Source organism: Chiroxiphia lanceolata, chromosome 12 (assembly GCF_009829145.1).
Source record: "Chiroxiphia lanceolata isolate bChiLan1 chromosome 12, bChiLan1.pri, whole genome shotgun sequence".
Lineage (NCBI taxonomy): Eukaryota > Metazoa > Chordata > Aves > Passeriformes > Pipridae > Chiroxiphia > Chiroxiphia lanceolata.
This window is the reverse complement of record NC_045648.1, coordinates 20759260-20774655: the sequence shown is the minus strand read 5'-3', so window position 1 is coordinate 20774655 and position 15396 is coordinate 20759260. Positions and strand designations below refer to the sequence as shown.

Sequence of the window (15396 nt, the reverse complement as noted above, 5' to 3'; positions counted from 1 at the left end):
CCCTATTCCCAATACTGGATAAACTATGCACAGGAGATATTCCTTCAAGGTAAACTGCAGTATTTGCTTAAGCAAAATTTACAGTCAAGCTTTGAGAGCCTTCCCTCTCTTGATTGTCAAAGCAGTTTTATTTAGCACATTGTAAGGGGGGTACTTTTGAATTGGATGATCAGTGGAGCATAGAGGCGTGAGAAAGGAATCATATTAGGATGTGAAACCAGTTTGAGTATGGTACAATGTAACTTCACGGCACAGGCTAATTGTAAGGTCTATTGTGCTTTTTAGCAAGTCAGCTTGATATCCCCTATTATCAGAGCTGAGTTCTTCCTTGGTTTTGCTACATACTGCAAGATGGATACATCTACCCTTGAAACACAATGGTAGAGGTCATACATAGGGGTGAGAAAGATGATGATGGGAGGAAGATTATGTGGGCAGGGGTCGCTCGCCCCTTGCCCTACAAGTAGGGCATGCACAGACTGTTGCCATGAGGTAATGAACAGGTGGGGTTTGGCTGCCACTCAGGCATCACCTTATACTTCGTACTGGCCCTACGTGGTGTAATGTGGAGCTGATAAAATGGGGTGTCAGGACTGCTGAGTTGAGCAATACTCATCCTACCACTGAGGCTGTGCTGCTCCGCGGGGACGCCCGCTAAGCATGGGCACTGACCAGCTGCTGCAGATCCTGACAGCCCTGGCCTGTCTGTGTGGGTGAGCACAGTTTATTGACAGGAAGCAACTGAGAGAACAAACTTTTTAATATCCTTTTAGTGTTGTGTTAAGATTCCTTTTTGGTATCCCTTTAAACTCCCTTTTTACTAGTTAATATTATAAATGCTAATATTATAAATGCTGCTCATAGTATTTGTTTTTAAGGCCACACAATAAGGTAGTTATTTTGTATCCTTTTTAGGTTTGATTCTCTTTGCTAAGTTTATTATTATTATTATTATTCTCACTGTAATAAAAGATATTTTGCGTGTTTGAATATTTCTGGCACTTGTCTTTATTCTGGACATGTATCCAAATGAACTGTTACACACATGAAACATGCTAATTAACAGGGTGATGTTTTATTGCTTAGATTCTCTCTGAGATACTCCATAGCTTTGTCTGTGATTGTGCCAGTGACTTCCTCCAGCCATTGCATCTCTTGGGACACACAGGAACAGTGCATGTGCAGAACACAATGGGCACTGTGTCCACTGGAGCCAAGCCTTGGGGTGACAATCAGTGAGCTCCAGGGCTGGGAAAAGGACCCCCAGGAACTCTGTGTCCTTGCCCCATGGGTCACTCATATTAAGAATGCTTTTTGTGTTTTTGTGTCATTCACTACTTTCATAAAGTCCTTCTAGTAATCTTCATAAAAGATGGTGCAAAGTCCATAACATATATGATATATCTCCTCAAGACAGCTTTAAAATTCAGAAATCTGGGATAGAAGAGGGTTTTCCAAACTCAGGATAGTGCTTGAACCAAGTATCTCAAAGTGACTCTTTGCAGCTGCTGTTTTTGTTTTTGTTTTTTTGTTTGGTTTTTTTTTTTTTTTTAATACCTAGCCTTCTCCTCCCCCTTTGTTTCCTTGTATTTTCTCCCTATTTTAATTTATTTGTCTCAGTTTTTCTTATGAAATATTTTTGTTCTCTGGATGCTCTCTGTGCACATGGGATGCTATCTGAGCTGTACTCCCTGCTTTTGTGAGAAACTCTACGGTCCTACTTCAGAAACACATTGTTGATTTTGGTGGCCTCAAGGACACAGTTAGGGAGCCCTTGCTGAATACAGCTGTCTTTCCACACTAGGGACACTGCTAGGAGCACAGCTTCAAGGAACAAAGTCAGACCTGGGGAGTAAGAAAGCATCAGTGGTGGCAGGCAGATGAGTTGGAAATCAGGGCCCCCCATTAAGACAAGTATCTAGTGGAAAAGGATACAAGAGGAGAAATCCAGGGTTTTCCCCCCTTCACTTCCTTGTTAAAAACAAATGCAGGCTATCTCAGCCAAGTGGCAAAATTAGTTTCCCACTGAAAGGGAAATCAGGGATGCAGCCTGGCTCTTTCCTTACTCTGAAGGCATTCACAATCTGTTGTTCAGTAAGCTGTCAGATGCTAAACCTTGACTCCTTCTTGCACAGAGAAAACCACAACTCACCTGCCCTTTCCCTAAGGGCCAGCTTCTGAGAACTGCCTCATCACATTGTGGCTTCCTCATCTGCAGGGTTTCTCCCCTGGGAAATTCCCTAGCCCACAGAAAACCTGTTGTTCAGAGCTGAGCTGGGGAGGTAACCCTACCTTTATGCAGCTACTTTCAAATACATAGGAACCTTCTCCCCTTCTGAGGGTTCTGTGAGCTCCTGCTAGAGGGTGTGTGCTCTGACTCACAGTATCATAGTGCACAAAGTAACACTTTTCACCCAAACAATGCCATCCAGTGTATTATGTAATATTTAATATTTTCATCATATAATCACTAAAGCATTTCCATATGTTAGTAAGTATCACCCCATTCCAATCTGAACTGCCTGCATGGGATTATTTCTGAAAGGTCCTGCGAGTTACAACATTCAAACACACAGAATGAAAATAAAATCTAACTTAGTTATTAGATGAAGGTTTTTAATTTACCAACAACTGCTGTCATGGCACTGCACTAATTAGTGCAACAGGTAATTAAGCCTGCATCCTTATTTTGCCTGTACAAGATTTCTGGTACAAGCATCAGCCTTCACAGTACAACTGAAAAACTAGGCAATTATGGGAGGACACAAATGCGTCTTAAGTGACTGAATGTGATCATGTTATTTCTCTTATTCAGAGACACAGCAGGGCAGTTCTGCACTATGGAGTAAGTACACTGTTATCAGAAAGGCAGCAGCCTTGCTGCTGGACACTGCAGAGTATAGCCCACTTAGTTCCCCCAAGAAGCATCCCATTCACTGAAGAGACTTATTATGATTTTTTTCTATCTAGGTTTCTTGGAAAATGCATTACATCATGTCCCTCACTCACTGTGCTTTGTTCAGCACTTGTGCTATGCAAAATCACCAGAAGCTGTTAAACAGTGAGCCGTGCTCTGGGGCGTTTGGCTGTCACCACGGGGGCACAAACAGCCCCTTGTTCTGGGCTGTTGTTGACCATGGTCATGGTTCACATGAACCCTGACGTGCTCAGCTGGCCAGAGAACACTGGCAGCTGTGACACCAACACATGCAGTCAGCCAGCACCTGCCATGCAGGGCACTCCCAACCCTCATTCCTAACAGCAAGCTCTCCTCTGACAAATCAGGAGGCTGCTGGAGACACAATAACCACTCTGCTGGGAGCACCACAGATCACACCAGCAACTGCTGCACTGCCGGGGTATCACCAGGGAAGCACAGCCCAGGAATTAAATGTCCTGTTCCCAAGGGAAACTCCAGTGCTGCTCAGTGCAGGCAGAGCTGACAGCAGAGGTGCTGGGGCTGCTGCAGGGAAGGGTTTGAGGAGAGCTACTCACAGATGGCACCCAAAAGATAAGGTGGTTATACAGACCACTAAACCTTTCACTCCTTCCAGCTCCAGCAAAGATCCTAAGTTCACTGTCCACTTGAAGTTTACAGGTAAGGCTTTGTCCTAAACCCAAATGCCTACCAGCATGCTATATACTCTACTGAATGTCACTGAACCCATCTTCTTACTTTCCTGTTTTCAGTACACAAACCACCAAAAAGGAAATCAAGCTTCTTAGGGAGGCAATGTATTCAACTGCTTAACTGCAGAAAGCACAAGCCCATGGCCTAGCAGATCTAGCCAGACCACATTTTCCACTACATTTTTATTTTGCAAACAGATGAATGCATAAAACAAAAGTCAGTTTCATTACCCAAGTAAATAATCTGGGCTAAGAGTAAACCAACCAATGCACTTGGAAAACTATCAGTATCTGTATTCTAAACACATTCCAGTTAGTGCTATTTGAGCCTTTCATGTTTGTTTTCCTTGAATTTGAGTGAAGGCTTTTGATTCTGATGAATGATAAATCCTCTGAAGAGCTAACTTTAGGTCCACATTTATTTTTTTAACATTTACTCAAAGTAAATTCTGCATTACACAACTACTCTGCAACAATGCAAGCTGTGCACTGGAAATACATGCTGCCAGTGCTCTCCTTATAGCAGTTGCATTCAGGAACTGGAACTACTGCATGAATTGGGAACTAACCAATAAAACAAATGGCAGATTTTCAGTCACCTGTCTGCAAACCACCTGCAGACCAAGAATTCCCTGGTACAATATGTGAATAATGTTAAACAGCAAACTATGTTTTGTCATATATCCACAGGCAGCTCAACAATAAGCAAAGTTTCACAGACAGCTGAATTAAAGAAAAACTATTTCCTAGGGTAATCAGCATGGGGTAATTTTACCCCAAAAGGGTAAAATGCTGCTGCGGCTTCCCATCTACATGGCCAGGGACCTGTTCTCCAGCTGCTTACCTGTTTTGAAAGGACATCTATGGAATTCCTTGGTTTTATCACTTGAACTCACAGAACAAGCTGAAAAGGTATTAAGTAGGAAACAGACCCAGAATTGGGTAAGCCTGGCTTCCACAACAAAAAAACCCCACAACAACCATCTAGGAGAAAGGAGGACCATGCAAAGGAGACTCTAGGAATTTAGCTCTGCATTTTTATATATTTTTCCTTGAACAAATTTGTGTGGTGACTGCACTGGTTCCTCTGTCATCTAATGAGATCCAGATTTTCCTTCTTTTATTCAAAAACATGTGGTTGAATAGTTGATGCAAAGTCTGAAGTCTTACAGGCCAGGTGCCTCTGATTTCAATTGTATAAGAAACAGGATGGTACACTAAGGACACTAAAGATTTACCATAGCAACAATGTCACTGATCACTTAAGGGAAGAGAGGAAGAAGTTTTAGGGTTCACCTCTGCTGTACATTTCCATTTGCACCAAGAAGCTATTTATGGTAAATCTATTTGGCAGAAAGATAGCACATACTCTTCCTCACAGGTGGGATGATCACCTTAAATGACAAATGCTAGAAACTTAGGATAACTCCTAGGGAAAACCATCACTGGGAAAAATCATTCCTGATCCTGTAAAAGCCTATTTATATCTGAGCTAGTGAGATAATCGCTGATATGGTAAGCCTTTCCTGAAGGATATTAGGTGATTTCAGATGTTTGCAGTATATGGATCAGTGTGCAAGTTAGAATAGAATCACAGAATCATTTAAGTGGAAAAGACCTCTAAGATCATCCAGTTCAACCTTTAACCCAGCATTGTCAATCCCACCATTAAACCATGTCTCTAAATGCCACATCTACACATCTTTTAAATTCCTCTAGAGATGGTGACTTAACCAGTCCCTGGGCAGCCTGTTGCAATATCTGATAACCCTTTCAGTGAAGAAATTTTTCCTAATATCCAATCCCTGATACAACGTGAGGCCATTTCCTCTCATCCTGTCACTTGTTACTTGGGAGCACAACCTCCTTTCAGGCAGTTGTAGGCAGAGATAAGGTCTCCCTTGAGCCTCCTTTTCCCCAGGCTAAACACTCCAGCTCCCTCAGCTTCTCCTCATCAGCCCTGTGCTCCAGACCCTTCCCCAGCTCCACTGCCCTTCTCTGGACTGGCTCCATCACCTCAGTGTCCCTCCTGTAGCAAGGGCCCCACAACTGGATACAGTACTTGAGGTGCAGCCTCATTCAAGGGAAAGTGCTCTCAAAGGGAATTTCTCTCATATAGCTCAATGTAACACATGTGCCTGCTTCAGAACAAGTTTACAGGTAGTGAGCTAAACTACTGTTAGTTTAAAAGGAAGAAATCACAGCCAGGAATTTACAAAATGGATGTCCAAGTTCTCCAAAACTACACTAAAGGAGTCCAGTTTTCAAAATGTCTGTGTGCCCAATGCCCTCAGAAATGCCAGCATTTATATGGCTTTGCAGGGACATGCTGGAGAATGGGGACACTCGTGGGCCACCTCCCCCAGTGCCAGCTGGTACAGCTCACATGTCTGTGGCCCAGGAGTCTTTCCCCCACTGCTTGGGCTTCCTGCAAATATCACTAAGTTTCTGCACAGTGCTTATTCAGATGAGGATCATTTCTGTACTACACACTACAAACTAAGCCTTTTTTAGTAGTTTGATGACACCGTTCTGCAACTGTCTTTCTCTGCTATAGAGACATGATCTATCTTCTGCATCAGGAACTGACTCAGGAGGGAACACACTGTCATGTTAAATGATGTCATTGTCACCTAGTGTTCCTGAAAAAAATAACCTAGAGAACTCTCTGAAGTCTGCCTGCATGTGACACATAACATCTAAATTGTGTGCCTAGCACTTAATCCATTTATTGGCATAAACCATGCCAGTAAAATGTATTTGCTTTTAAGATGTCAGCAAAACATGTGCCCAGGGCCCTGTGGCTGGGCATTTCTGAAAAGCCAGGACACAATGTATCCCAGTTCTCATCCTACAACAATAAAGTTGCTTGAGTGCGCATCAGAGTGCCTTTTTCTAGTTTATATTACCTTCCCACGTGGATTAAGTTTGGGAATCTGTGAATTGCTATGGGATAGCTCGTCCTATCTTGATCTGGATTTTAGGCAACTGTATGGTACTCAGACTTCAGTATGTAGCTGTCAGGTTATTGTAGAGATGAAGAGAAGTCATAACACTGTCACGGAAGTGCAAGATGCCAGCACAGTGGCTGGGGAGCACGAGACATGGACCAGATGCAGATTTTATACTGATAGTCTGGATATTTATTATGGGCAATAAACAAGAAGAGGAGGAAAGAAGAACAGATCACTGCTTCATAAACCATTTCTGTTCATAGGGAATCATACAAACTCTGCATATAAGAGAGTACATATGTATTTAACAATGTTAATCCCAGAGTTTACAGTATCAAAAGGCAGTGAAACAGCATATGTTCACAGATGAGAAAGAAAGGCTGGCTTAGCTTCTCAAGCCCTGTTTCAGGGAGCAGGATAAGTCTGCTGGCTAAGTCTCCCTTGCAGAAATGGCAATAAAACTTCTTGGCTGCAGAACAACTGACAGTAGTTCCAAAGAAAAAAAAAAATCAAGTTTCACAAAGTCAGGCAGATCTTCCATTGCTGCCAAGAAATCCACAGCAGAGCAGGAGTCACCAAAAGCCCTGGACTGGACCAGCCAAAACAGCACTGGGACACTGCCCAGGGGAGACAGGATCAGGAAAAGGGACTGCTTTTCATAGAGAGGACACAGCAGGAGAAAACCAAGTCCCACAACAAGTGTTCCCTCAGTCCCCCTGCAGTGGGATGGGGGAGAGAACTGGAAGTGAGAAAGGTTTTGTGTTGAGATTAAGACACTTTTATCGGGAGGGGGAGAAGCAAAACAAACCAAAGAAACACAAGTGATACAAAAGCAATCACCACCAGCTACCCAGTTCCCATGCAATGGCAACCCCTGGAAAACTCACCCCAGCCTCACTGCAGAGCATGGTGTGGTACAGTCTGGAATATCCCTCTGGTCAGCTGGGGTCAGCTGTCCTGGCTGTGTCCCCTCCCAGCCTCCTCACTGCAGGGGCAGAGCGAGGACTGGACACAGCCTGGGTGCTGTGTAAGCACTGCTCAGCAGCAGCTGAAACACCTGGGTGCTATCAGAACAGTTCTGTTTCCCAATCCAAAGCACAGCACTGCACAGCTCCCTGGAAGCCAAGGAGCCCCATCTCAGGCAGAGCCAGTACAGGGCCCCACTTGCAGACAGTTAAAGCTGACTGAACCCTGCCAACAGCCACCACTCCAGAGCACCGTCAGCCCCCAGCTGCACTTGAGGAATGGTTTCCAGGGGAGTGGAATTCAGGCTTGGGTGCTTCACTCTGCTTTAATGAATCTGTAAGACACAGATTCACTTATTATGCACAAAACTCAGGGAGCTGACTTGCACAGCTTGCACTGAAGGCTGTGTGGACAGATGGACAGACCATGCACCTGGTCTAGTGACCTCAATGCAGGAAAAGCATCTGTATTCCTAAAGACAGGAATGAAAGGAAAATTTACTGCACAAAGGCCAGTGCTGATAAATTTTTTAACACAGGGTACCCACTTAAACACTGTGTTTCTGCCACAGACCTGGGTAGCACTCCCTCAGCTGGACACTGCAAATTCTGCTGGGTTTGGATTCTGCCACACAGGTGGCCAGGGCTCTCCTACCTTGGGAACAAATTTTGCAGAGGTGGGATCTCACAGACCCATTTACCTTCAAACTCTTGAAAAGGGTCAAAGTTTTCCAGCCAAATGGATGCTGTGGGTTAACAGTTTATTTCTTCCGTGGCAATCTTTATGGAAAGCAAATAAAGATACAGGTCACATGAAACTGCTGAATACCAAATAGTTTTACTTTACATATCACAAGTTATAGGCGTCTATAGACACACCACTCCCACCCACTGGGTCACTTTTTCATCTCTCCAGCATCAGAGATTTCTGAGCAATCTAGTTCAGTGTGGTTCAGTCTCTCTCAATCTCTCTCTTTAGCTGACCTTTGAATCAAGCAGCAACAGAACAGATTTCTTTCTTTCCCCTATGTGCTATATTTCCTCTACCAGTAGTTTCCTCATACTCCCCATAAAAGGAAAGAGAAAGGTTATTCAGAGATGCTTTTCTGTATTATAATTTGCAGTTACTTTGCTAAGCAGTTCTCTCATCAGCCTCATCATGTAATCACCTCTCCTGAATCTCCATTACACCCTCACCTTTATATCCAGGTTCACACTACAAAAAATGCTTTGCCATGGAAAGCAGCCATTTTCTTACTCATGCAGGCTCCACTGGGATGCACAGCTACCAATAATTTACCACTACATTATGCTGTCTGAAAGAATTTGTTTTCTTCTTTGCAGTGGCTCAGTTCAGAGGAAGGAGAAAAACTGATAGAACTCCCTACTCCAAATTCAGTTTGCAGTCTCACACAAACATAAATACCAACTGCCCAACAGCAAGCATTATTCATCAGCTGTACTTAAACATCAGATCTTGTCAGAATAATTCTGTAAATATAACATGCCAATTTTTGAGCATTGACCATTTCAGCAGGCCTAACATCTTACCCATCTGACATTATAATATCTGCTTCAGATAGCATATTGCAAAAATATTCAGCTGATTATTTCACAGTGGTATTTTCACCTGTGATTCACTGCTGACTTGCAAGTGTGAACATGAATAAATGTTACGCAACTTTTACCAAATAAGCTACTAGATCAATTCACTCATCTGAGCACTTCCTGGTATCGGGTTGGTATTTTCTGTGCTTTTGAATGAAAAGAAGCTTAGCAAAACTGACAACATGCAACATTCACACATTGCAAAAAGCACAGGTAAGTTAAGAAACAGAAATAATAAATGGATAAATCATAAAAGACCAAAACCAGCACTGAAACAAGTTAAACTGAGCTCAAAGTGATGATTCTGTGGATGGATGAAATCCAGTGGAAGTGATTCTTCTCAATACATGGCCTCTAACTTCCTCTGTTTTCACTCTGTAACAGCAGTCAAGTTTTGCCAGCTGTGAAGCAGAAAGTGATGAAGTCGTTATTTTATGTTTTACCTTCCTGTGTTTGCTGTACCTTAACCTGAACACCTTCCTTTTGTTTGGTAAGCATTATTCAACTTGATGTTGCATTAAAAAGAGGTTATTTTCTTCTTTTTCTGACCTGATTCCTCACAAATACATACCAGGTAGAGAACTGGATTTCATCATTGAAGTTCTATGATGTTCTTATGGCAGGAATGTTACATTTCCCAATATTCTTAACTTTTTACATCAGCAGTTAAAAAGCCCTTTACTGGTGCAGCTGCTGACTTGTTATGATTGGATGTCTCAGAACCACTGGCCACCAGACATTACTCCTTCCCTTGGAAGTTTTTTCAGTGCGTTACAGACCACTGACCTACAGCTTGGCTCTCACCGAATTGCTCTCCTGTAATATACAATGAACAGCAACCTTATAAAAATTAGGAGACAGAAAGGTAAAAGGAAGATGAAAAAGAAATTAAAAGCAAAAACCCTGGATGTTTATTTGTGAGTCACCAGTTCAGAGGTCTGACCACAGCAGAAAGGCATGTCTGTGCCTGCAGATGAACCAAGACACTCTGGTGCCTCAGCTGCAGAGGTCAGGCACACTCTGGAACAAGCCTGCTGGGGATATTCAGTGATGCTGAGCACTGGGAAGCCTTTTAGGAGGACCTGCTGATCATTTTTGCAAGAAACAGCACTACCATCTTAAAGAAGGCCTGGTTCATGGCTGAGAGAAACCAGAGAAACTGGCCTCTAAAGCCTCACAAGTTATAGAGAGAAAACTCTGAGCACAGTTTTCTCAGAGATTGTAAAAAATATTGCAATGAGCACACAACTGCAGGTGTCTCCTGGGATCTGCTGAGCACCCAGTCTCTGACAGCTGAAGCACAAACTGCATTTCATGATTCAGGTTGCTGCTCCCAAAGGAGTGCTTTATTTCTGCCCCTGGGATTTCCAGCCTGCAAAGGGCAGTGCCCAGAAGCCACAGAACCTCACAAGTCCTGTGCAACCAAGAGGCACATCCAGGTTTGCCATGGAGCCAGTCCTATACAGAGCAGCAGGAAAGGCTATTAAAGGCAAAAAGCAAAAAAAAGGAGTATATAAAAACACCTTTCAAAACATACTTGTCTGTTTCCTAAATACTGTGATAAGTGGTATCCAAGAAGTCACAATTGATAAAATTATTGAGGAGAAGAAGAACCAGAACTGGATTCCAAAATAAAAGCATTGGAACAAAACACTTCCCTATACGAGCGGCAGTGGTTCCACTGAGCCTTCCCCCCTATCTTTCTCCTCTCAAGGGGAGGTAAAAATATATGAATAAATAAAATAAATCAAGACCTTCCCCCCACCCCACAGTCCCCAACTAGTCCTGCTGCTTAGAAATTCACAGATATTACTTTAACACACAGTGGCTTCGAGGATTATGCGGATATTCCTAATGAGTCCTCCCAAGAAATCCATTAAAATGGATACAGTTTGCATACAGTATCATTGATGCTCATTTCTAACATCTAAACTATTTAATGTTAAAGAAAAAGACTAAGCATTGAATAACAACTGTGCTTCCTTTTGTTTCTCAGCTTTTAGCATTTTCCACAAAGATACCACATTACACAGTAACTAACAAGTCAGTCAGACCAGTGGGAGGGAGCCCAGTTAGGACCCTCCATTTCCGTACCCCTTACATTGCAACACTGTCACTTCAGTCTCCTACTGTAGAAATGAACAGCTGAAAACAAAATAAACCTTTCAATCGCTGTTTAATGCAAGAACATGTTTACATCTTCTTACACTGTTTCTGAAATGTCAAAATTGCTGACCCTCATGAATCAATGCCTTCCTGGCTTTTCAAATATTCAAGCCTTACCTTCACTTTTTGCAAATGTATTGCCAACTGTAAGCCACTATAGAGGGTTTTTTTTTTTGGAGGGGGGAGTTTATTTTACAGTCCAAGTCTTTAACAATTGGAGACCTACTGGTGATATTGATATGAATTCAAGCAATTACTTGCTATGACACAACAAAATTGGTCCAAATTAAAATGAGCTAACGGGATTCTGAAGATGAGGGTGAACATCTGATACTCGCTCTTTTATTAAAACACTGGGACTTGCGAAAACATTCAGTGGAAAGCGTGGCTCATCTCTGGCAGAAACTTGTTCATGTCCTCCCTCTTCCTATCTTCTGCTAATTCGGCATCATTATTAACCTGGTATCAACAAAAGAGACATCGTTAGGCATGCTAATCTCTGTGAGAGGTACAGGCCAGAGGCTTTATCATTCTGTTCCCTTTTATTCCCTTTTCTTTCCAGAGTCCCCCTCAAACCATGGAACCACTAAGGAGGAACCACAGGAAAGCATCAGTCAAGACTGATATGTTCTGTCAAAGTATAGGATTGGGGATACAGGTACCACAAGAATGCAGGTAGAGATATCTGTTATTTTCTTTGTTTCCTTTTTTCCTTGTTTCTTCAGTTTTATTGGACAAGGAACAATTTACACAGCAAAATAAAATGAACCTACATCTTTTCATCTTATAGGCACTGTGTAGGAACTGAAACAGGCAGAGGGACTACATGGACTTTTTCTGTTTCATAAAGAGATTCCTGAGGTGATATAGAATTATGTAACTTCACTGAAGTCCATAGATCTCCTGTGGTTTATGCTTTTTGTTCGTCTCACTCACTGGATCTAAAGCAGAAGTGTATGAAAAGAGAAGAAATTACTGAGCAAACTTATGCAGGAAAAGTGCTGTTCAAATACTTGCTACTATAAAACTGCATGTTTAGATCTTACCATGTTCCTGGGAACAGTAAACCAATTTCTCTCAGAAAAAAAAATCCTCATATCTCCCACTCATAAAACTCTTACCTCAGATTGCTCAATTTTGCATATTGCAGTCTTCCACTATTATTTGGTTTACAGCATCCTTTTACCCAGAATAACAATTTTTACATCAGTTATAAAAAATGTTGCTATACCTCAATTTTTTTCTTTACTTATTTTGGCCATGCAAAATAAAACACCAGTCGGGCATTTGTGTAAGGACTTTGTTCTATTCTGTTTAAAGTTCCTCTTAACAGAGTCCATAAAACTATTTTCATTTCACAAAGCATTTTAGAGTTTCTTATTCCTATAATTTAAAACAATGAGCTATTTTGGGAGGAGCAGAACAGGGTGAATTCCATTTAAAATTATTCTGCTGTTATGCATTTGTAGCTAAAAAAATTCTAAGTTATGTAATAAGAAAACAATAAATATTAAGAACCTCTGCCAAAACCCAGGCAGTATTACTTGACTGGATGCAAAAACAGTGCCATAATAGAGGAAAAAAGTCTCACCTCAACCTGTGGGACAAAGGCCTACAGGTGAGAACACACCAACAATGTAACCAAATAAAGAAAATTAAATAGACAGGATCTATTTTTATTAGTTTTTTGTAATCTCAGTTTCAAAATTCAGCTCATTCAGTAAGAACAAGTCAACAGGTGTGTGATATTCAGCAAAGGCAAATTTGAGCTTTACTATGTACTTAGAGAAATCCACTTTTCCACTTGCTCAGAGAAAATAAACATGCCACAGACAGCAATGAACAAATCGGTTGGTAAATATATATATGAGTACAAGAAAGAATTGATAAATGGGCACACTATTTTGTCTAGTGATTTTCCATAAAATTTTTTGTACTACTGATCAAATGTAATGACTGAAATTCCTTAGAAAGGAGACTCGTTACCCTTGCTACTTTGCTACTGTTAGTTCACATAACTACATTTAAGATTTGCAATCCTGAACTAAAGCCAAAGCTGGTTCCTCTGGGCAGCTGGAATTATGCCCATAACAAACGCACTTGTACATGCCAAGAGATAGTGTCTCTTTCACACAATTAGTGTGCAAGACTAGATAATTTTTTACTTCTAGTCAGCTATTAAAAAGTCAGGCATATTTTCCTTCATAGTTATGATGTAAAAGAGAGTAATACATGAACTCAAACTGGACTACACACATACCTGCCAAATATGACTAACTTTTCTTTCACGTCAAAAAGCTTTGTTACAAGTAACCTTCACAACACTGCTCTTTCCCAAACAAAGAAGTCATGCTCATAGGGTTCATAAAAGCAAAAAAGGAGCAAGTTCTCATCAAACTGAACCTCGTCCCCTGAGCCTCCGCCTGTTCCCAGCCACACTAGGGCTCCTTTGCAGCCCAAGAATGACACCAGCGCTCAACGCAAAATGGCACAAGGACTGGAGAGGTCATCAACTCCCAGAGGCTTGGTTATGGCCACTGGTTTTACATGAAAAGCAGGAGGTACTCTCAGGACAAGGCTTTAACTCAATAGATCTTTTGAAAAAGCAAGTCCATCCTTCTCCCTGCCCTCAGCTGTCCCAGCCATTGCCCCTCACAGCCACTGCCCCTCATGGCACCTCTGCCCTCAGCCCTGGCTGTGCACAGGACACTCGCCCCTCTCCTGGGCCACAGGTGCTGGGAGCCGGCCGAGCCACGTCCTGCCTGCTCACGTCACGAGAACAAAACATGAGCAGCATCAGAGTCTCAGCCAGAGCGCCCCAGGCACACGGACACCCCCACAGCTCCAACAGCACAGCCCAGTTGAGGGGAGGCCAGGCCATGGGGGCAGAGGGCACAGTAGCGCTGAGGGGCTGCGTGGGCTGGGGGCTCAGAGCAACCACGACACTCCAGGTCTCTCCTGCACATTTTCTCATAGCTGTCCTTGATGCTGGAGTAATAACTTGTGAACCTAAATGTTGCCCTTTCCTCACTTCTCTGAAAACAGCCCGTGTTTCTCCTTAGATTGAGACAGCTGCAGGGTTTGTTCTCTGAATCTATTACTAAAGAACCACCAGGAAGGTCTACTTAAGCAATTCTCCTCCCTCAAGGAAGAGGTTGAGCTTGAACTCAAATTTCTTCTACGTTTTCCCCAGGATTCCCTTTTCATCTAGGAGCAAATAGGTAGGTCCCAAACTCAACCTTTTTATTTGGATACACGTAAACACTTCCTGTAGATATGCTCAGCAGAACAAATGGTATGGTATGGTATGTCTGCATCAAAAGGGCTCGATTCAGCATCAAACCACATCCTCCTGCACAGGTTGTGCCTCCCTTGGCTGCAGCCTCAGGTCCCACATGGCAGCACTGCCCCGTTCAGAGGGCATGCCTGGGGCTGTGGCAGGCAGGGGACACTCGGGAGTGCTGAGGCGTGGTGCTGACGGGAACAGAAACCCTGGGTTTTCACAAAGTGCAGCAGAAGCAGACGTTGCTCCTGAATATGGTGTTTTCATGTGTACAAAACCAACTTTTTGTTCAACCTAACACCAGAACTATTTGAGTGTCTGCAACAGATGTTCACTTCATCTCACACCTGCTCAAACTCCAAAGCTTTCCCTCCAGAAAGAAAGGCTTCCAAGGCAGCCCTCCTCTTTGTGAACACCTCCGTCTCAGAGAAAAGGCCCATCTGTGCTAAAGACATGAGTTTCCAAAGAAATAGTCCGAAGAAATATGTTCCAGTAAAGATAACAGGCACCACAGAGTGCCTTCAGACCTCCTTTTGGATGGGTTTCTTTACCTTTCTTGGCAAGTTAATCACACACACGACTCCCTTGTTGACTCAGGCATTAATCTCTATAAAACCGGCCGAACTGTATCTTCAGCAAGCTGAGAATAATAATGAAACGCAAATTATTTCCATTTGTAGTTTTGAATAATCCAGAGGCCGCAGAGCACTGGGGTTTTGCCAGGAAGGTGGGCGATTCCAGGTGTGTTCCCTGGCCGTCACTTAAACCCGTCACAGCCCATCGGATCCGC

General features: G+C 42.8%; 1 long non-coding RNA gene across 1 annotated transcript; it reads left to right on the top strand.

Moving 5' to 3' along the window:
• The first annotated feature begins 251 nt into the window (after window positions 1–251).
• On the top strand, window positions 252–9844 carry LOC116792634. Its single transcript, XR_004359207.1, has 4 exons — window positions 252–777; window positions 3959–3966; window positions 9582–9583; window positions 9832–9844. It is a non-coding gene; the product is annotated as an uncharacterized LOC116792634 (long non-coding RNA).
• Window positions 9845–15396: the final 5552 nt, after the last annotated feature.